This window comes from Myotis lucifugus, unplaced genomic scaffold (genome assembly GCF_000147115.1).
Source record: "Myotis lucifugus unplaced genomic scaffold, Myoluc2.0 scaffold_14, whole genome shotgun sequence".
NCBI lineage: Eukaryota > Metazoa > Chordata > Mammalia > Chiroptera > Vespertilionidae > Myotis > Myotis lucifugus.
The window spans coordinates 1,188,120-1,210,983 of record NW_005871062.1 but is presented as its reverse complement, the minus strand read 5'-3'; positions in this window follow the sequence as shown (position 1 = coordinate 1,210,983).

The following is a 22,864-nucleotide window of genomic DNA, read 5'->3' as shown; positions in this document are numbered from 1 at the left end:
TTCCTAAATTAATTTTTAAAAATATATTTTTATTGACTTCAGAGGGGAAGAGAGAGAGAGAGAGAGAGAGAGAGAGAGAGAGAGAGAGAGAGAGAAACATCACTGATGAGAGAGAATCATTGATCAACTGCCTCCTGCATACCCTCTTACTGAGGATCAAGCCCGCAACCTGGGCATGCGCCCTGACTGGGAATCACACCGTGACCTCCTGGTTCCTAGGTCGACGCTCAACCACTGAGCCATGCCAGCCAGGCCTAAATTAATTTTTAATGACACATGAATATTTAAATACAATCTTTACATAGTGCTTACTAGTGCTTTATAACTATTTAATCAAATCAGAACATTACAGATAAAGGTTAAATTCCTTTTTGTTAGCCCTCAATTACATTCTTTTCTTTTTCTCCAGAGACACAGATACACACCCTTATAACTCTGGCTTCTATCATTACAGACTTTTTCCTCTGATTTTTCATGGAACCATTAGGAAATAAAATGGTATTGTGTGTTTATGTTTCTAAATGGTACCATGTTATATGTAACATTCTGCAATGTGTTTTTTCATTTGATGTGTCTTAAAGATTTGCCACACAGTGACATATAAGTCTAACTCATTCATTTCAGTAGCTTCCTAATAGTTCATGGTATAAAAATACACTGTTTATTTATGGACATTTAGCCTCTGTTAAAGTGTTTCTCTAGCAACACCTGCTGCCACACACAGCCTTTGGAGTGTCACAGAAAGCTCCTTAGAGTACAGCATTTATGTAACTAAACACAACACCATCTGTCGCATGTTTCTATGTAAAAGAATGAATATCTAGAAGTAGAAGTGCTCGACCTCAAAGGGTGTGGCGTCTGCATGCTTTGTTTTAGTTGACAGTATCTTATTCTCATCCTAGCCAACTTTCCCAATTGGTTCTCAATTTATCCTCCCAGAAACAGATGTGAGAGTACCATTTCCCCATCTTTGCCAACAAAGAGGTGACAAATGTTATTTCGTTCTTTTAATTTACATTCTGTGACTATTTTAATAGAACTATGAAACAACAGAGTTGAAACAGATCTCAGTACTCATATAGTCCAACCCCTCTGTTTAAAGAAATTTTAATTGTATATATATGTACGTGGACACATTATCATGGTAAAAATCTAAGGTAAATGACAATATATTGAATAAACAATGAAAGTCCTCCTTTGCATCCTTCTCTGACCCCCTTACTGAGAGATGAATTGATGTTGAGAGTTGGTATACTATGATGGCTCATTTACTACATATAAAATATAGCAGTGATCATGGTGGTTTACATAAAAGAGATACAGCTCTGTGTGTTTTTCTGTAATTATTTTCTCATAACAACATGTCTTAAAAATCTTTCTATGTCAGACACAGAGATCTACTCCATTTTTTAACTGCTGCGTAACATTCTATAGTATGAGTGTAGTAGTTATTTATTGCTGTGTAACAAATTACCCCCCCAACCCCCCCCCCCCACCCTGCAATTTAGCAGCTCAAAACAAGAAACATTTATCATCGCAGTTTCTGAGGTCAGGGACCTGGGAACAGTCTACCTGGTGGCTCTGGATCAGGGTCTCTCATTAGGTTTCAGTTGGGCTGTGGCCAGGGCTGCTGTCACCTGAAGACTTGACTGGTGTGAAGAGACTGGCATATAAGGTGGCTCATATACACTGGCTGTTGGCAAGAGGACTCAGTTCTTCTCTATGGCACCTGCTCACAAGGTGGCTTCCCCAGTAATGACAAAGAGAGAGAACCCAAGATGGAAGCTGCTATCTTTTTCTAAGCTAAGCTCAAGGGTGGCATGCCATTATTCTGCCTTGTGCTATTGGCTATCGGGCATAGAGACCAACCCTGGTTCAGTGTAGGAAAGGACCACTCCTGGGGCAATGCCAGGAGGCAGGGATCACTGAGGACCGACTTGGAGGCCAACTACCTCATGGGGTTACCATGGGTCATCACAGGTGGTCCTCAGGGTTTCAGTTCACATGCAGCGCTGCCACGAACACGCTCGGACATGCTTCCTGATGCACGTGTACTTCTCGCCTAGTCCGAGCAGTGAAGTTGCTGCGATTCCTTCATTTTCGAATGAGGAAATTGAAACCAGAGAAAAGTGACTTCTCCAAGGTCACACTGCTGATCACCTGCAAGCCCAGGATTACAACTTCAGTCACCTGACTTTCAGTTCCTTTCATTTCCAGAACACTCTGTGGGCAAGGCAAGTATGGGCTGGGATTTAAACAAATAACCTGAGATAAAGCCTGGCGGGTAATTGGCAATAATCAGTTTCCAGAATCAACAAAACATGTAACAGTTAATCTTGCTTCGGAGGCGCTAAATATACATCACTGCACCCAAAGGCCGGAACTGGCCAATGCATGACGCCTAAGGTGCCGGGATCAAAAAGCAGCCGGTGGAAACAGGAATCTTGATGAGCAGAGGCACTGAGGTCAGACAGACCTGGGTTTGAATCTGGCTCTACCTGTATGACTGTGTGTGAGCCGCATACTTCCTGATTCTTCTGTAAAATGAGAATGCACAGAGTACCTGGTGCACAGGGGTGTTCTGAGGATTGCACGTGAAGATGTATGTGATGCACCAGCTCAGGGTCTGGCCGACTCCTTAAGTGGGGCTCTGATTCTCTATTCTTCCTGGCTGACCCACTTCAGTTACCCACAAGCTTCCTGGATGAATGAATGCCACTTTCTCCCTCCTGTATGCATCCCAACGGGGGGTCATACCTGCAATCTGGGTATGTGCCTTGACTGGGAATTGAACCCACAACATTTTGGTGCAGCAGACGACACTCCAACCAACTGAGCCACACCGGCCATGGCTGAGCCCCATTTTCTAAAAATATATGGTGCCTGTGGAGCCAATTTTATTTGATTTTCCCACCTCCTGATCCTCTGCTGTTTACACGGACCATTATTTGTGACCTATGTTTTCTGTTGTAAACTGTCCAGATTTGGGGTGAATGGGGCAAGGTGTGGGTGTGCAGCAAGTGTGGGGCCCACTGAGGGCTGCCTCTCCCGCCCAGAGCACAGCGCTCTTTCTGCCCTTTGTGGTGTGCTGGTGGTCTATGCCACAGTCCCTGCAGGCACGGCTGGATCCTCCTCTCCTTCACCTCCATGGCTCTAGCTCCAGCATGGTGCCCAGCACTTCAGGAGTGTCTGGGAAGGAAGGAAGAGAGGGAGGGAGGGAGGAGATTAATTAAACTAAATCAAGTGAAATTGGGTTCATTACAAAGGACATTTTGGGGACATCAGGTTATTGCCTGGATTCTGATTTAAAATGTTAAGAGGATTGGGGGTATGAGGAACAACTGAGTTGGACGCCCAGCAAAAGGGATGGGAAAGGGAACAGGGTAAGTGTGGAGTTCGTTTTCTAGGTGGGGAGTTCAAGGAGCCCTTGGAAGCTCCAGCGTAAACATCAGGTGAGCATGACAGAGACCCATAGCTTTTCACTAGCTGATTAGCAAACGGGCTTTTGTCCACAGGCCACTGGACTTCCTTGAGCTCCAGGAAAGTATCTCTGGGATCCCAACTGTTCTTCTGAATCTGAAGTTCACACGAGGATTCTGGCCAGAGCCAGACAAGGACAGATATACAAGGGGGAAGCAACAGGTGCCCTGAGCAAGTGATTCCAAAGACCAGAACCAGAAAGTACATGCAGGATCCTGAAAGGTCAAACGACACCCCCACAGGGAACACCTGAGTTTGGCTTCCCCACTCTACCCGTCGCCCTAGCACTGCCTCTACCGCCCTGGAGGAAGACTGGACTTCAATGTCAAAGACCCATTTCCTCCTCCACTTGGGAAGCCACAGGGAGCCCAGCCAGGCCCAGGGGGTGGTGCACCCTTGGAGGGACCTGGCAGGGAAGGACAGGGCTCCACCATGCAGTGCTGGGGACCCCCATGGCCATGATGCTACTCCCAGCAAGGCTCTGGCAGGGAACAGCAGCGCTAATGGTGGTGGCAACTGGACAGACATGAGCAGAGCAAGGACGATGGGCCAGGTACAGAAGGTCACCAGGGAAGAAAGCCCCAGATGCCTAACAAGGGGCAAAACAAAAAACAAGGACCTCACCCTTTCCTCCCCTAGCGTATCGCTGGTCACCTGGTTTAGACCTATTGACTTTTTAAATTTTATTTTTATTTTTTTATTGATTTCAGAAAGGAAGGGAGAGGGAGAGCAATAGATAGAAACATCCATGATGAGAGAGAATCATTGATCCTGCATACCCCCTAGGGCAGTGGCCGGCAAACTGCAAGCCACATGCGGCTCTTTGGCCCCTTGAGTGTGGCTCTTCCACAAAATACCGACTTCTGCGTATGGGCCACGAAGTTTCAATTGCACTGTACGTGCGCGCCCACACATGGTCTTTTATGGAAGAGCCATACTCAAGGGGCCAAAGAGCCGCATGTGGCTCACGAGCTGCAGTTTGCTGACCACTGCCCTAGGGCATGTGCCCTTGACCGAAATCAAACCAGGGACCCTTTAGTCCGCAGGCTGACACTCTATCCACTGAGCAACCCGGCTAGGGCAGACCTATTGACTTTTCATATCGATGGTCATTCACTCGGATCCTCCCCTGCCTGACCTTTCCTCCCCTAGTACTATATGTTGCCAGTCATGTAGGTTAGACCCCCTTAGAGGGGGAACAAACAAGGGGGCCCGAGAATAGCTTTTAAGCATTAAACTCCCAGGACAATGAGGTTCTGATTGAAATCAAATACATCTAGGCCTCAGCTGTGTTTCAGCTCCAGGCCCCAAAAATCAGCAGAACCACCACAGCTGACCTCAGGATCAGCGAGGAGGAATGATGACCACCCTGCCTTGGCACGGACCAATCAGTGCAGAAAGGACACACGGAAGGGGGAGGGAATAATGAATATTCTGTTGAGATCCTCCCCCTGGGACCTCCCCTAAAATCCCACCCTTAAAGGCCCTTAGAAGGGAGGACCTAGCACACTCTCCCTCCCAGAGCATACCTGCCCTGAGCCTTTCCTGTCCCTCCCCCTCCCCCTCTCCCCCCTGCCCCCCTTTCCAGGCTCATTTTCCTTGCCTTGCCTCTCTTTCTCCTAAGCCCCAAAGGCCTTTTTTTTTTTTTTTTTTTTTTTTTTTTTTGGCCTTTGGTAACTTGTTCCCTGAGCCCATTTTTTCTATGGGTTACTTCTTCTACCAGTGACTTTCCAAACAAACTTTCTCTTATAGTTTGAATCTTGGCTCCGAATTCTTTCTTAGCCAGAACTCAAGTACCGCGGTTGTTGAACCTAGGTCCGGTCTGACCCCGCTCGGCTAACACCTGGTGCCATGCTCACCGCTGCCAACATAACCACGACAAGCAAAGGCATGGACAGGCCGAGGCTGACAGCGCTCTCATTCCAAAGCCCATTCGCTGTTCTTCCTCAGGAAGCTCCCTGTTGAGAAACATTCTGCCTGTGATCAAACAGATTTATATTTATTTACTTTCCTTTCCTCTCAGACCTGAGCCCAGCCCAGACAGGTCAAAGGTCAGGATTCCAAGCAGATGTCTCTGGAGAAGCCTGGAACTCCCCCAGCAGCCAAGGCAGGAGGTTTGCCAGTACCCGAGGCCCCTTGGCAAGTGGGGAACCGCTGGGGGTGAGACGGGGCCTCCGACTGTTTGGGGAACCTGGCCCTCGGTTCCTGGCTCTCTGCTTTCAAGGGGCCTGAGCGTCTTATGTCCCAGGAACGTGGAACAATCACAAAGACACTTACATCCAAAGTGAATTTTCCTCCAAATCTGCACCCGCCTTGCAGTAGGGAAGGCCATGCAGTACGTGGGTAAATCAGTGATTTATCTGCACAGTAACTGGGCCTTTGGAACTGGTAGGAGGGTTCCTGTGTGACTTCTCTGGGAAATCCCTGATCAGACCTTGCCAGGAAGCAGGGGCTTCCAGGACAGGAATGTGGTAGCCAAGAAAGACCGTTCCAAAGTCACACTTAAAGAAACTTCTTTACTAATTTATATGTAAAACTTCCTAAAAATACAGCACTCAGTGTTATGTTCTTAAGCAAATAAACTGAATGTAATTTGATACCACAGGGACCCCATGGGCCCATTGGAGACTTGGGGGGAGGGAGCAAGTGCCCCCACACTGGTGGCCCCTCAGGTCAGCTTTTGAGTTCTTGCAGCTCTGCCTGGGCTTTTCATAGTTTTGTGACCTGCCCCTTTGTCAAGCTGTGAACACATCAACACCTGGCAGTTTCTCCACCTCCTTGAAGTCCAGGCTTCCAGGACAGCAGCAGGAATGGGGTACGTGAGTGTGAGACCGAGGGGGCTGGGAGGGGGGCAGAAGGTCTGGTTTTGCCCTTCGTCCTCCACCCTGGAGTGTGTAACTTCTCCGTGGATGCCGGGCTCCTCATCTGAAGCACAGGGAATTAGAACAGGTGATTCCATAAGGCTTTGGGCCTCTGGGTCTCTGGGTAGCCCTGGAAATGCTCTAACGCAGTGGTTCTCAAACTTCCTAATGCCGTGACCTTTTAATACAGTCCCTCATGTTGTGGTGACCCCCAACCATAAAATTATTTTCGCTGCTACTTCATAACTGTAATTTTGCTACTGTTATGAATCATAATGTAAATATCTGATATGCAGGATGTATTTTCATTGTTACAAATTGAACATAATTAAAGCATAGTGATTAATCACAAAACAATATGTAATTATATATGTGTTTTCCAATGGTCTTAGGCGACCCCTGTGAAAGGGTCGTTCGACCCCCAAAGGGGTCGCGACCCACAGGTTGAGAACTGCTGCTCTAACGTGATCTCAAACTCAGCACAAGACTGCACTGTGGTTATCTGTCCAGCGGCCTCACTCTCCTTGCAAACCGTGCACTCCTAGGGGTAGGTCATTCATTCCTTCTCCAGCGCCTGGCAGGTGGGAGCCTGCAGTGGACACACAAATGGACCGGCCAGCTGAGACCCAAGTGCTGATTCCCTCTAGCTGTGAACCTGCCACCTGTCTCTCCAGCTGGGTTGCAAGTTCCCTGGGAATGAGAATAGTCCTTTCTTCATGGGACTCTGCTCAGATCTACGTCAGGACACACCGGTGTGCCCAGGCCAGTTGTGGAAGTATTCCAACCCTCCTCCTGCACACTTGCTGCCTGAACCCTGGAGAGCCTCGCCCCAGATGCCCAGCATCTCCCCAAGGCTCCCTCCCCCCATCTAAAGCTGATGCCTGGCTGATGGGGCCTCCAGGACTCTGCCCCAGCGCTATGGCTATGGCCGGCATCCTTCTGAGTGAGTCTATTGCCGATAAATGTCCGAGTGGGACCGTGGTCAGCAAACTGCAGCTCGAGGTGCCACATGCGGCTCTTTGGCCCCTTGAGTATGGCTCTTCCTAAGCCTTAGGAGTACTAATTAAGTTAATAACAATGTACCTACCTATATAGTTTAAGTTTAAAAAATTTGGCTCTCAAAAGAAATTTCAATCGTTGCACTGTTGACTAATGAGTTTGCCGACCACTGAGAGGGACCAGCCCGATGCAAATAATGGGGATGCAGCAGGTGTCTGGTAAGTGCTACCTGTTACCTGAGAATTTATAAACGTGGGCTCTGGCCTCCGAGTGGATGGCAGGGCTTCTCAGCAAGGAAGTGCCAGAGTCTGCTGTCTGACAGCGAGAAGCCACGTGTCTGGGTCTCCCGCTGGACAGCATAAGGCCCTCCAAGGACACCAGCAGGTAAAGAAAAGTACAGACTTGCTGTCCTTGCTGTCCCCGACACCTGTCCATCCATCCATCCATCCATCCATCCATCCATCCATCTGTCTGCTATTTGGGTACCACACTCTGGGCACATCAGCTCCAGGAAGACCAGACAACCGGTGATGTCAGAGGATGGGCGGCAGGGGAGCAGGAAGAGGGCAGGCCCAGCCTCTGACTAGCCAGGTGGCCACACTCTCAGAATTGTACTTCCTCTTCTGCACAAGGAATAGGATTAAACTTACCTTCCAGCTTGTTGTGAGGACTAGGATCCAACCCAGGCCCTAACCCAGCACTCACAGATGGGGCCTCCTCTCCTGATGGAATCCTATTCTGAAAAATCAGGACTTTAAAAATAACAGCGTGGTTACACAGGCAAAGCCAGCTGGCAAAGACACATCAGGCCGTACACTTAAGTGTGCTATTGCATGTAAAGCATATGTTTAAAGCTAAAGCCTATCTTCTCCGGCATCAAAAATATTACCAAAAAAAAAAAAAAGAAGTTGAGATGTTAAAAAAAATAGCTGAGGAAAATCTAGGATGTTAGTCCTAGAGAAAGTTCCTCTGATAGGTCACTTTCAACGCTGAATTTCTTTTATTATTATGATTATTATTTTAAATCCTTACCCGAGAATATTTTTCCATTGATTTTTAGAGAGAGTGGAAGGGAGAGGGAAAGACAGAGAAACATCGATGTGGGAGAAGCACATCGATTGGTTGCTTCCTGCATGAGCCCCGACCAGGCTGGATTGGGGGTGGGGGGGGGGGCTGCAACCAAGGTACAGAATCAAACCCAGGACCCTTCCATCCGCAGGCCAACACTCTATCCACTGAGCCAAACCAGCTAGGGCCAGCCCTGAATTTCTTCTCTAAGAACAGGTGGGAGGGTAGAAGCACAGTCCTGGACACACTTTCTTCCCTCAAGCGAAGTGTTGAACGGGCGCCGTTCAGCCTCAGCAGAGCTGGGAGAACTGAGGGTCAGCAGAGGATGAGCAGGAGCCAGGGCTTGCCCCGCAGGCCCGGGCAGCACACCTGGCAGGTGAAACAGCACCAGGCGGGGCCAGTTACCTAGAGATTGATGCAGCTGGAAAGGGAGGGGAGAGTGACACGGTCCTCCCCACACCCTCAGAGGTGGGCCTTGGCTAATTGGATCTAAGGATCGATCATTTTATTGCTGATCCAGAAAGCGCTGTGATATTGACCTTCGAGGTTCAGAGAAGTGAGGTTAGGACGCAGTGAAATAGACATTGGCAATGGCAGCCACAGTGGAGTTCCCAGTGTTACACTGGTGCAGGAGTGGGAACACCGTTTCCAGGGCTTTATAGTTTAAAAGGAACAAGGACAAGGCTGAAGACTCTGCATTTTACATGCACTTCTTCCCACTTCACAAGAGCTTATGTTCTTGCCATCTTGGCGTCCTCAGACAGGGCTCCTGGCCTGGCGTGCGGAAAGGCAGCGAGTCCCCAAGGTCACCGAGACAGCTTATTCCCATGAGCTCACTTGAAACCAGGCTGTTTGGCACTCAGAGTGTGTGTCCATGCAAACCACGCCCTAAATAGCACGGAAAGTGCCCACCACGTCTATTAAGTCCTCCACACAACACTGAGTTCCTAAGAGCTCCAGGGGCCTAGCACCATGCTGCCCTGAGCAGACACTTTGGCTTCTGCTCATTCAGTGGGCAGTGGGGAGGCGTTCCCCAGCGTTCCTTCAGCTCACACGTGCTGAGCCCCTGTGGGGCCAGGTCCTTATTTGGGTAAAAAAAAAAATAGAGATGGCCCCTACACCTCAAGGGTCCCAGTCTAGGGCAGAACTTAGGACAGGTGCCAAAAACCTACACACAGGACCAAAAGTGGTCCCATTAGGAGAGGGCTGTGCTGAGTGCAAAGGGGGTTCTGAGGTGTGGGGGAGTCACAGCCAAGTGGGGTGGAAGCAGGGAACTGAAGAAAGAGGGCACAGGGGGACTTGGAGGAGGGGCTGGACGTTGAAAGGCAGGGGCAGGAGGGCTTCCAGGCAGGGATCAGTGTGAGCAAAGGTGTGGTGGGCTCGCTCACCTAGCTATGGAAGGACTGGGCCAGGCAGGTGCGGGGCCAGGGCAACGCCCTGAGCTGGGTGAGCAGGCCTTTGTAAGGAGCCTCGCAGTGGTGGGTACGGGGGTTAAAGGCCAAGAGGCTCATAGGACACCCCATGTTCCTGAAGCCTGGACGCCTGAGGAAGGCAGCAAGTGGAACCCCTCCAGACACAGTCCTCTCCCAACGCCGCCAGCTCCTCCCAGGCTCCCTCCTCTCCAGGCCGAGGCCCAGGCTGATCAGGCCACACCTGTCCCTGTGGGGAAAGTGGAGGTGGGCCCAGGAGACAGACTGTCCAGCCCCAGCACTGAGGAGAGGAAGGGAGAGTGTCCAGCAACTTCTGAGACAGCCTTCCTGCTTGGGCCTCCGAGAAGCCTCAGAGAGGGAGGACCCCTCCTGTCCTGGGGAAATTCTTCAGGTCAATGAGTTCATGCCACTAAGGCAGTTCAGACACCAGCGCACAAACCCACGCTACAACCCTCCGTTCCTGGCAGGGCTCTAGAGCTGAAACGGTCTGCCTTGATGTGCTTTCCCAGGGCAGTCAGAATCCAGGGCCAGCGGCCAGCCCTCTGCTGGTTCATTCTTCTGCATAGCAGATGGGAGGGGCTGAAAGAGGTTTCCTTAAAGCAGAGGTTCTCAACCTGTGGGTCGCGACCCCTTTGGCGGTCAAACGACCCTTTCACAGGGATTGCCTAAGACCATCCTGCATATCAGATATTTACATTACAATTCATAACAGTAGCAACATTACAGTTATGAAGTAGCATTGAAAATAATTTTATGGTTGGGTCACAACATGAGGAACTGTATTTAAAGGGCCAGAAGGTTGAGAACTACTGCCTTAAAGGAAAAAAAAGAATGCCAAAGGCCTGCCCAGCTGTGACAACTGTGGCTTGTGGGTCCCAATATTTGTTCCTTCCTGTTCCATGGACTATTTGAGAACAATATGGCCACTCAGAATAAAGACTACATTTCCCAGCATTTCTTGGAGAAGATATGGCCACTTAACTAAGATCTAGTCAATAAGTAAGTGCCACTTCAGGGACATTTTCTTAAAGGGGAGGACTATGCCTTTCTCCTTCCCTTTTTCTCCTTCCTGGTCTCTGGAATGTGGATGCAATGGCTGGAACTGGAGCGGCCATTCTGGACCATGAGGTAATCTTGTGGGCTGGAACTGGAGCGGCCATTCTGGACCATGAGGTAATCTTGTGGAGCTGGCATATTGGCCCTAGGCTACCTCTGGATATTTCTATGGAAAGAAACAGCCTTAACTTTTGTTTAAGCCAGTTGCTAATTTGGATTTCTCTGGTACTAACAGTCAAACTTAGTACTAAATATTGCACCATTTTTCAAGGTGTAAATCCTACCTCCTCCAAGAAACATGCCCAGAGCTCCCCAGTCGGCACTGCCCCTCCTCCACCCACACCACCATTATAAAACACGGTCATATGTGTAGGAAAGCACACATAGTGTGTTGCTGCCTGCAAAGCCCTTGCACGTGCATTATTTTATTCATATCATGTTTCCCGCTGAACAGCCCTAGGTAGGTATTACTGCCAGCATCCCGCAGGTGAGGAAGTGGTGGCTCAGAGGCCTAAATGGTTTCTGGTTTGGCAACACTCTTCAGCTTTAATATTAATGCCCGTGTCCACCTCCCCACCGGCCTGTGAGCTGCTCTGTGACCCAGCAGGGGCTGATTCAACGCTGATTCCTTCCCCGGCTCGGGGACCCACTCACGCCAGGTGCTCTGTAATTGGTGCCAAATTGACTGGCTGTAAATGCAGCAAGTTCTTCTCCATCTGAGAATATTGATTTCTTCTAAACTGCATTTCTCTGCCTGACAGTCTCCAATGAGGGAGAAAAACAACCAGGGAAGGAAGAGCTTGGTCCTTTCAGGTGAACCCTTGGCCGGCAGAGGGCCAGAGGGCCAGGCTGGGCAGTGTGTGTCCAGAGACTCTGCAACAAAGTGCAAGGGACCCAGAGCGGCAGCTGCAAGAGCAGAGTGTGGAGGGGACCCTACACAGGAGGGGCCGCTGAAGCTGGGGGCTCAGCGAACATTCCCACCCAGCTTTCCCTTTGGGATGGGGACACGAGGAGCCCCAGGAAGGGGAAGGGAGGAGCATAGCCAGCCTGTTGTTGTTGTTTTTTCAAGTGTTACTTCACTGAGTCTCACAGCACTCCCTCAAGTTTGAGGGGCAGGACATTTCTTCTTTTGATGGGGATGGAGAGCTGAAGGAGAAATCAAATGAAACCTTGCCACCCGGCTCTGAGGAAAAACCACTGCCCCAGATTTGCTATGCTCCCGTGGGGAGGGGCGGGCCTGAGGACTCGACCTCCTGATGGAAATAACTGACCTCATTCCCCACATTCACCGCTGGCTCTTCACTGGATTCAACGGCCATCAAGTTCGATCTGCCCAACAGTTCTCTGAGGACCAAGGCAGGCATTGCCCCTTAAAGCCTGACCTCAATCAAGATGCTACAGTGCCCTCTGTCAACAGATGAGGAACTGAAGCCCAGAGAGGTGAAGTGACTTGCCCAAGGTCACATAGCACCAGAGCTATAGTACAGTTGTCCCTCCTTCCATTGCCTGCAATTCATTGGGGGGGGGGGGGGGGACCTTGCAGTGGATAAATCTAAAGAGAGTGGTTAACCTCATCTGCTCACCAGCCTGCAAAACCATGGGGCTCCCTGCTGTCCCCAAAAATCAGGCCATAGGGGAGAGGAGAGGATAGTAATAGACTGAGCCCAAGCCAGCACTGCCTTTTGAATGGGAGCCTGGTTCCCACAAATAACCCCAGGGCCATGGAGTTCTGCAGCCTGAAGGGCCTGGAGAAAGTGAGGACACGGAGGCCCACAGAGGGGAGGGGACCTGCCCACGGACACACGGAGAAGGCAGTCGCAAAACCAGGACTGCAGTCACTTCTGCGCGTTAACAACGGAGAAAGGGCAGTGTCTGCACCAGGCTCTCACGTCCATGCACAGATGTAACCTGGGAATTCGGAGCCCTCTCTGGCATCCTTCTCTGCTCTCCCCACAGTTTATACTTGTGAGTTCGGAGGGGTGTGATGAAGCTTGAAACACTGGGTCATGCCACCTATATGAAAGAGATTGTTCATCCGTGTTTTATTAATTTCAGCCCATAACCAGCACTACAGCATCAAATAAATGCCTTTGAACATGACCTTTATTCCTTAGATTTCCCCTTCGTGGTGTTTCAGCAGGATTAGCGCAACAACATTCTCACTGTGCTAGCTCCCTGCCCCAGCCCTGCCCCCCTTGGAAATGTCATTTCCTCTGCAGCCAGAGGGACTTTCAGAAACTCCAATGGAGTCCCCACTCCTCTGCATCCAACCCTCCCATGGCTCCCCAGCACTCAGAGCAGGTTCTCAGCCCTGACTACACAACAACCTGGGAGCTTCAAACAAATACTGATGCTGAGGCTCCACCCAGACCAAGTAAATCAGAATTTGGGGAGGAGGGTCCCTGATCAGTTTTGGAAGTTCCTAGGTTATTCAAATACGAAGCCTGGGTTTAGAGCCACTGTTCTGACAGTGGAATGCCTGCCCGCTGATAAATCCAGGAGGAGTTAGAATTAGCAAATCACCATCTGGCAAACACTGAGATAAAATTGACGCCGGCAAATCATCGGATGCTAAAACCACTGCGTGCAAGGCTATTGGTGAACGGGATATGCACACAGTCCCCAAGTATCACCCCAGAGGTTGATTTTTACTTACAAAGGGGAAAGGAGACCTTTCTGTTGGAGATATTTGGCTGATCCACCTTAGCCAAGTTATTAAAACCAGCACCACCCACAGTGAAACCAGCTCCTGCCACCTGCCTCCCGGGCTGACGCCAAGGTGAGAACACATCAGCACATCACCCAAATCCCAACGTGAATCTAATCTGAAGAATCAGGACTGTGGGCCTTCTACAGAACAGCGGGCCCAGGAGGTGGCAGGTGAGGGAGGTGGTGAGTTCAAGGAGGAGGCCTCACACTGGCACCCATGACAATGCAAGCCCTGGGAACTGGCAGAAGTCTTGGAGATACTGGACCTCACAGATGTGGGTCAGGAGATGCAGGCCAGCATTATTATTTTTAAATGTTATTGAATTTATTGGGGGTGACATCAGTTAATAAAATTATAAAGGTTTCAAGTGTACAATTCTATAATACACCATCTGTTCACCGCCCAAAGTCAAGTCTCCTTCCATCACCATTTACCCTCCTCCACCTCCCCCACCCCCTTTTCCTCCGATAATCCCCATACTATAGTCTGTGTCTGCTGGTTTTTGTTTGTGCTTAATCCCTCTACCTTTTTTACCCAGCTTCCCTACCCCACCTCCCCTCTGATAGCTGTCAGTCTGTTGTCTGTTTCTATTTTGTTTATTGATTTATTTTGTTCATTAGATTCCATATATAAGTGAAATTATACGGTATTTGTCTTTCTCTGACTGGCTTATTTTGCTTAGAATAATATTCTCCACGTCCATCCATGCTGTCGCAAAAGGTAAGATTTCCTTCTTTTTTACAACTGAGTAGTATTCCATTGTGTGAGTGGTGAGGTTGTCAGGTTCCATGTCTGGACCTGCCTGCCCATCTCTTTGACATAAGCAGGGCCTCTGGGACAGCACGAACTCCTAGGCTGCTGGATGGACCCTTTGGGTCTCCTTGCTGCCCTCCTCAGCTGGCCCAGCCAACCCCAGTGCAGGCTGGAGTCAGGCTTCCTCATACTGCTCTGCTGTTCACACACTAATAACACAGCCTTTAGGCTCCTGGAACTGTTAGGAAAGGAGGGGGATTGCAAACATACAGCCAATTATCCATCCATCCTTCCTTCCATCCATCCATCCATCCATCCATCCATCCATCCATATATCCAAGAGAAAATGCAAAGAATTGGGTAAGCTGGTATATGTTTAACCAATGGCGATCTGGGGAGAGAAGCCCTGATTTGTGGCGTTAGCCAATTTCTGTGGTGTAAATATTCCCACCATGATTGAATTCAAGCTTCCAAAATGATGCCATCTATGCGGACTTGGGAAAAGATGCACAGTATATGCTTTTAGATAGTATTTCCACCATACAGATACAGATACACTCAGAACATAGATAATTACAAAATGTAGTAAAATAATTAGGAAGTGATGAATTTTGAGTATTTGTTATTTTTGTACTTAGATAATTTATGTAATTGAAAGTTTATATGGTTTTGAAGGATGATTGCATTTAACAACCAGGTAGCAAAATGCCTGACATCAGCATTCAGTTCCTGCAAGCCGGTCAGAGCCAGCCCAGCACAAAGGACATCTGGGCACCGAGGAGAAAGCTGTTCTCCCCTGGGGGCGGCAATAACAGGTGATCACAAGTGATGTAACAGCCAAACCTTTTAAATCTATATTGGGGAGGCCAGTCCGATGCCGCTAATTTACAGTCGCTATTTACACTCTTCCTATGGACTTCAATCAGCCCTGAGACATTAAATACCCTCTATTTGCCAGTGATGCCTTATGTTGTCAAGGCGTTGCATGAGAAGTTTTTTTTTAAGTCTAACAGTGCTACAAGCCTATTTTTTAAAAGCCAGCAGTACCTTCTCTCCCCTTCCTCATATTTCTTCAGAAACAGTCTCTTCCAAACCTGTCGTCTCCTTCCAGGATTACCTCCATATTTCTAAACATTATGCACATCTTGCTAGCCACTGATGCTTAGTTTTATATATTCTCTTCTTAATATAGTAAATAATGATTTCAGATATTTTACAGCCTTTTCCCTCAGTTTTTAAAATCTGTAGTAGCATTTTATTGACATGATTATGATAGTATTACTCACCGATGGGCCAAGTAGATGTGTCTTCTTCCATCAAATGAAAATGACTCACTACAGGAACAAAGCTATCGTTTTCTTTTACTATGCGGTTAGATCTTCCTACACCCCCTAAGGCCTGTCAATGTAATTTTTTGGTCAAATGTGTCACTAGCTTTTTCTGTTCCGTTTTCTCTCCAGGCCCCTCTGAGCTCCTGCTCCCAGTGGCACTGCTGTTCTCCAGGCTTGCCGTGGGGCTGGCGTCCCGGCAGCCTGGGTCTGATCAGATCTCCCCTTCCCCGCTGCCTGGATCCCCTGCAGTGTCCTTTCTTGTTTGACTCCTTCCCTGTAATTTTCCTCCAAAAGCTTCCTGAGACAAGAGGCATGGGGGCACAGGTTCTGAGATTGTGTGTGTCTGACAATGTCTCTATTTTATCCGCACACTTGACTGGAAGCTGTTAGGATTTTCTCTTTACCTCTGTCGTCCTTCAATTTCATGTGGATTGCGGGGATATAGGCCTTGCATTCATCGGACCGGGCACTAGGTCCTCCAGTTCTGAGAACTGAACGTACATTATTTCTTATCTTTTCGTAGGTTTCTTCTAGTATCCTTTGGTTACACCCTCCCTAGTACTTTCTCTGGTTTCTCTTTCTAGAACTATTAAACCTTTTGAAATGACCTGATTTTTAAAAACATTTTTTTCCTGTTTTCCACCTTTCTCTTTTTCACTCTACTTTCTAGAGGTTTCCCCAAATTTATCATCCGACCCTGGTATTAAATTTTTATTTCAGCTATCATTTGTAATTTCTAAGAACATTTTATGATCTCTGGCTGTCCCTTTTTTATGGCTTTAATTTGTGTTTTGTGGATGCAGTTCCATCTCATCTTTCTGGGGGTATTATAATTTATTTTGACATTTTCTTCATCTCTGGGTATTACATCTGCTTCTCTTGGGTGCCTTTTATCTGATTGTTTTGATCTCTGACTTGTGTGGGTGAGGCTTTCCTCACGTATTTGAGGAAACTTGGCTGTGACTTTGTGTCCAAATGCTACAGAAAACCGGAGACTGGTGAGCTTCCTGGTGGGGTGATCAGGTGGTCCGTGGTATTTTCATTGAGGACCCCCAAATGTCAGTAGCCCCAGGGATTTCTGGGCAGTTCAGTTTCTCCAGAGAATAGAAGGTCCCTTCTCCAAACACCGGCCTCGGGAAAGAAGCATGGCTGCTGGTACTGGAGCCTGGGGCAGGGCCACCTCTCACGGTGCAAATTCTTGCTTAGTCTGTTCTTTTTGGTCAGAGCCTCATCACTGCCCTCCCCACTCTCAGTCCTTCCTGGTTCATTTTATCCAGAGAATAAAAAAAGTTCCAGGCCCCTGCAGGATTGGGGAAAGGGTACTCACTGGTGGTGGACTACTTCTCCTTACACAGATTTTCAAAGTCCCTTCCCTGTTTTCCGTCCCCATCCCCCTGGCCTCACTCTCCCCTCTCCTATTGAGTGCCCCCTCCTGTTCCTTACGGGGGTCCTGCAAGGTGGACCAGCCCCCTTCCTGCCACCCCCTCTGCTTACAGGCATTTGACTGGGCGGCTCTCTCCTCAATGCCGAATCAGTTGCCATTCCTCTATCTTCCTCCCATCTTCACATGCTGTGGTGTGGGTTATAGACATCTATCTCCTCACTTCATCAGACCCGGAGTTTTACTTTCCATTTTTGTTCTCTGATGGTTTGGGGGTGATTTTCAAGAAAAGAAGGGGAGGCAGTATGTCCTCACTTAGCCATCTTGAAGCCATAAATGTGACTCTCAGATCGATAGCCCATAACCCACCTCTCCCCTCAACTCCAACAGCATGGTTGAGATCTAGACCTGGCTGTTTAATGGACATCTCTAATTTGTCCTCAACAGGACGTGATTTATTCCACTCACCTAAAAACATTGCTTCTCTCCAAGTCTTCTCAATCTTCAGAAAGGTACCCGCCAAATTACTTGAGTTGAAAGCATAGGAGAGAGCCTTGATCTCCTTCTTTTACTCGTCTCCAGCCTCCTCCAGCCCTATCCTCAGCAAGGCCTGGATGCTCCCCCTTTAAAATATATCCTGCTTTGCCCTAGCTGGTTTGGCTGAGTGGATAGAGCATCGGCCTGAGTACCGAAGGGTCCTGGGTTCGATTCTGTTCAAGGGCACATGCCTGGGTTTCAGGCTTGATCCTCAGTAGAGGGCTTGACAGAGGCAGCTGATCAATGATTCACTCTCATCATTGATGTTTCTATCTCTCTCTCCTTCTCCCTTCTTCTCTGAAATCAATAAAAATATATTTAAAAAATAACATATATCCTGCTTTTTTCACTTCTCGTTGCACCTTAATCAGTCACCAGCCCAGGCCATCATCACCTTTTGCCTAAATCATTATATCACCGCCTACTGGTCTTCCTCCTCACACTCTACACCAACAATGACCAGATCATGTCACTTCCCTGCTTCACATTCCCCATCACACTTAGGATAAGGCCTCACTCCTTCCTGTGGCGGATGGAACCCTGCACGACGCGGCCCCTCCTCCCACCTCCTCCCTCACCTTCCCCTTTGTCCTCAGCCACACTGGCCTTCCCACAGTCCTAAGAGTCCAGCCTTTTCCTCTCTTGGTGCCTTTGCTCTTGCTGTTCCCTCTGCCTGAAATCCTCTTCCCCCAGACTTCACATGGCTGCCTCCCTCTCATTGTTCAGGTCATCGCTCCAAGGTCACCTACTCAGAGACCTTCCCCCCCTCCCACCTCCAAGAAACGCCCTACCAAACCGGTTCTCCACACCCCCGGCTGCTGTGGTAAGATTGATCCTTGGCTTATTCATTTGTCCACTGCTTGTATCCTCCAGTGCCTAGAGCAGTGCCTTGGTACACAGTGGGAGCCCAGTTAAAACTTGTTGAATGAATAGAATTAGCTGGGAGCCAGAAAGCCCTTTGCTATAGTACCAGTGCTACCATTTGCAAGTTAGGCAAGTTTAAGCCAATAACTTCATCTCTCTGAGCCTCAGTTTACCTATATGTACAATGGGAACAATAATCCTTTCCTTTCCTTCGGGGTAGGGGGGCGGGGTGCACACACACTGCTAAGCCTAAATGAGGTGGTGAAAGTGAAGACCCTCATGAGTGCTTATTTATGAACCATGAAGTCCTCCAAACACGTACAGCATTGATTCCATTTCATTGCTTCCCTTACCCCACGCCCACCCCCCACCACTTACCCCAAGAGGAGCTGAAGTGAAAGGAGGACTGAGGAGGAACGAGGATAACTGGGTATTCCAGAGTGAAAGAACACACCGCCATTTGTACAGCAAGAAGCAGCTGGGGAGCGCGGCTATAGCCCTTAAACACCCCAAACCTGTGGCCCGCAGGGCTCCTGTGTTGACCAGCAGGGAGTCAGGCAGCCCAGGCTCTGCAAGCTGAACCCAGAGAGGGCGCAGGCCAACGCGGGGTCACAGGTGACCAAGGACTGGGTGGGCTGCATGCACTCCAGTGTAGTCAAGAGCTGTGGCATTTATTGATGACCTTTCTCTTCTCTTCTAAAGAAAAAGAAAGCACAGCCAGCACCCCTGGCACTGGTCAGTGTCTTAGTGGGGTCAGGATAGTTCCTTCTCCATTTTGCTGAGGTTATTAACCTTCTTTTTTTAAATGTCAGCGACAATTTTTTTTTTTAACAAAGATATTGTCTTTTGCTTTCTAATGCTCCTTTTGTCAACCCCCTCCCTCCTCAGGGTTTTGGCCCTTGTGTGTGGTTTGAGCTGGGAACTGGCCAGCACGGGAACTGGGTCTCTACAGCAGGGTGGCTTCCATCAGCCACTTCATGCCTCCCTTCCAGCCAGACCCCGCCCGGTGCCCCTCCCCAAGCCGTCTCCGCTCTGTGTCGTCCTGCCTCAGGGCACTCAGGGTGGCCTCTGTAGGACTTCTTATAGGAAACAGAGATTATCTCACGGAAGGGGGATGATCCTGCACTTGCTTAGAGAGGAGTCTCCCTCCCAGCAGCAGGAAGAGCCTCTGGAAATGGAACCTGAAAACGCTCAGGTATAGAGAGTGAATCTTCTCCAGCGGGTTAGCTGTGGAGAAAAGGGCAGCGAATGGGCTCGGAAATCCAGAATCTCAGTCATCAGGGTTACGTCATCCTAGCTTCTACCTGTTGCTCAGCTTTCATCTCGTGTCCTCTCACAGAGGTTGCACGGTCCCTGCTGGCATACCTCCAGTGGCGTGGAGCTCACTACCTGTCTAAGCATCTCTTTCCCACTCTACCTGCTCTTCAGGATCATCCACCTGAGTCCCACAGGGCAGACAGAACATTTGAGGAAATCCTCTGGGAATTTTATGGGCAAAACAATTGCAAGTTAGGCACGCGTAAGGCAATAACTCCACCTCTCGGGTACAGAGAGTAAATCTTTTCAAGTCCCAGGAATTCACTGCGCTTGATGAGAGGATGAATGTGAACATAGGGAATTCATTAAATGGGGACACAGGGAGCATTCCTGCCTCCACCCATTGTCTCCAAATCTGCCCTGATGCGAAGTCCTCCTCTTTGCCCGGTGCTCTCCCATCCTTCCTCCGGTGGCCCTTACTGGGGTGCTGTGGGGGGAGGGGTACCTCTTGGCCTGTCTCCACTCCTCCCTCTGGCTCCCCCAATCCACTGGTACCACTTCTCTGCGGAAGGCGAGGGCACAGTTTTCACTTACAATAGTCCCAACGGCATGATGTACAGGCCTCCCTTTTCTGCAGTTTCACTTTCCAAGGTTTCTGAAGATATTAAATGGAAAGTTCCAGAAATAAACAATTCATAAGCTTTAAATTGTGCGCCACTCTGAGTAGGATGATGAAATCTTTCACGGATCTGCCCAGGATGTGAATCATCCCTTTGTTCAGCATATCCATGCTGTAGGGACAATATAGTAAGATATTTTGAGAGAGTGAGAGAGACCACATTCACATAACTTTTATTACTGTATATTGTTATATTTGTTCTATTTTATTTTTTTAAATATATTTTATTGATTTTTTACAGAGAGGAAGGGAGAGGGATAGAGAGTTAGAAACATTGATCAGCTGCCTCCTGCACACTCCCTACTGGGGATGTGCCCGCAACCAAGGTAAATGCCCTTGACCGGAATCGAACCTGGGACTTTTCGGTCCATAGGCCGACGCTCTATCCACTGAGCCAAACTGGTTAGGGCTATTTGTTCTATTTTATTACTGGTTATTATTGTCAACCTCTTACTGTGCCTAATTTGTAAATTAAACTTTATCACAGGTATGTATGTACAGGAAAAAAGCATAACATAATAGGGTTCGGTACTATCTGTGGTTTCAGCATTGACTGGGTGTCTTGGGAGGCATCCCCCATGGGTAAGGGGGCCACAAAGATGTCATGAGACCACCGCCTGCAGGCGCCGTCAGGTGCCGGGAGCACACAGGGGCCAGAGCTCCTGCCTTCACGGAGCGCACAGACGACAGTCGTCGGATGACGGACGAGGCAAAAGGATTGCAGTGGTGTCTGTGCAGCAAACCCCTGGCCCCTCCAGTCTCAGGTTTTGTGGCATCCAACGAACGACCTGCAGCCCTGCAGTCAAACTTAGTAAAAGAGCAAGGCCAATCTGTATTTGTCTTTCTTGAGAAAGGGTAAAGGTGATCCCATCCATAACCCCAGCCACAAGGGTCACCATCTCTTATACGTCCTCCCACCTCCACGGGCCCACAGGCTCTGGAAGCCTCACTCCGGCTCTCCTTGGAGCAGGCCCTGGCGCTCCTCCCTCCTGGGCCAGGGAAGGCAGGCAGGTGGGGAGAGACCACAGAGGCACCCAGAAGGGATGCCTGGAGGGAGGGCTGTCATGGCTTCAGGCTTAGAGGCAAGGTTGGTTCTCCTGAAAGGAGGTGCAGGATGAGATGGACCCAAGTTTGCCACGAAGCTGCCTGCCCATGGCTGTGAACAAGGACTTATGTGTTTCAAAGCGTGTTCACGTAGCCTTGGGAGGTTATTGACATTTCTGCCACTTTCTGGCTCAGACTGCTGCTCGAACAGATTGCTACGCCGCTGACAGCATGCCCTGAGAGCATGGGCATTCTGCAGAAACTCGGTCATGGCCTTGTACCTTGTGTAAAGGCATTCCGTGCTCTGGAAAGTGCCAGGCCCTGGCTGGCTGACAGTCAGAGGGTTGGCGGCCTGGGTGTGAGAGAGAAGGCCTTCCTGAGAGAGGGCAGGATGCCCTAATGGGGAGACACGGGGTTCCACCCTGGGGGCAGCTCGGGTGTGGGGCCAGATGGCTAGGACATGCCCCTGGGCAGGGCTGGGGCTGGTGGCAGAGCTTCCGTGGAGGAAGCTGGGAGCACCCGCCTGACAGCAGCTGTGGCACTGGGGACGGGCGGCAGTGCATGGGAGCTAGGGCCTTGGAAGTCCTTTCCTGTGAGTTATCTTACCCACTATCACAGCTGTCCCAGGGCGGCAAGGCCAGGAACCAGAACTCGCCCATTTTCACAGAACTGGGTCCTCTGGCCAAGGTCATAGTGAGGTCAGGACCAGAACCCAGGGCCCCAGCCTCTTTCCAAGGCAATATGATACCACACACAGAGCAGCTCTAACTCTGGCCACACGTTTTGGAGGACTCCATAATGATCATAGGACCACATGTGTGTCAATGCACAGACACGTGTGAACCTGAGCACAGTCATGCAGTGAAAGTGAGGGCTCATGCCGGTGAAAGTGGGAAGAGGGCGACCGCCCTGAGGAGCAACTGGCAACACTTAGGTAGAAGTGCAGGTATCTGCACGTCTTATACCCAGCAGTTTAATTCCTGGATTAACAACACAAGGACATTCTGAGTAGGTCCACAAGGACCCGGGGCAAGGCTGTCCATGGCAGGGTCACTTGGTGGGGGTGGGGGGTGGGGTGAGTAGGTGGCAGGTTATATGTGTTTCCATCAGTGTGGGTGAGGGCAGGCAGACTGTGGCAGGAGCACACCACAGAGTAAGGGCAGCAGCAACAATCACGGGGAGGGACCTCAGCAACACAGCGCCGAATGAAAGAACATGAGAAACTCTAAGAGTTACCCCAACTAAAACACATACAAACACAATCTCATTTTGAAAGAACACAGAAAGTTAACAAGTAAGCAGATTAGAATGACTGTGCATTGGGAGATGGGAGTGGGATATGGTGGTGAATGGGAATCTATCTATATAAAACCCTAATATGCAAATCGACTGAATGGCCGAATGGCCGGTCGCT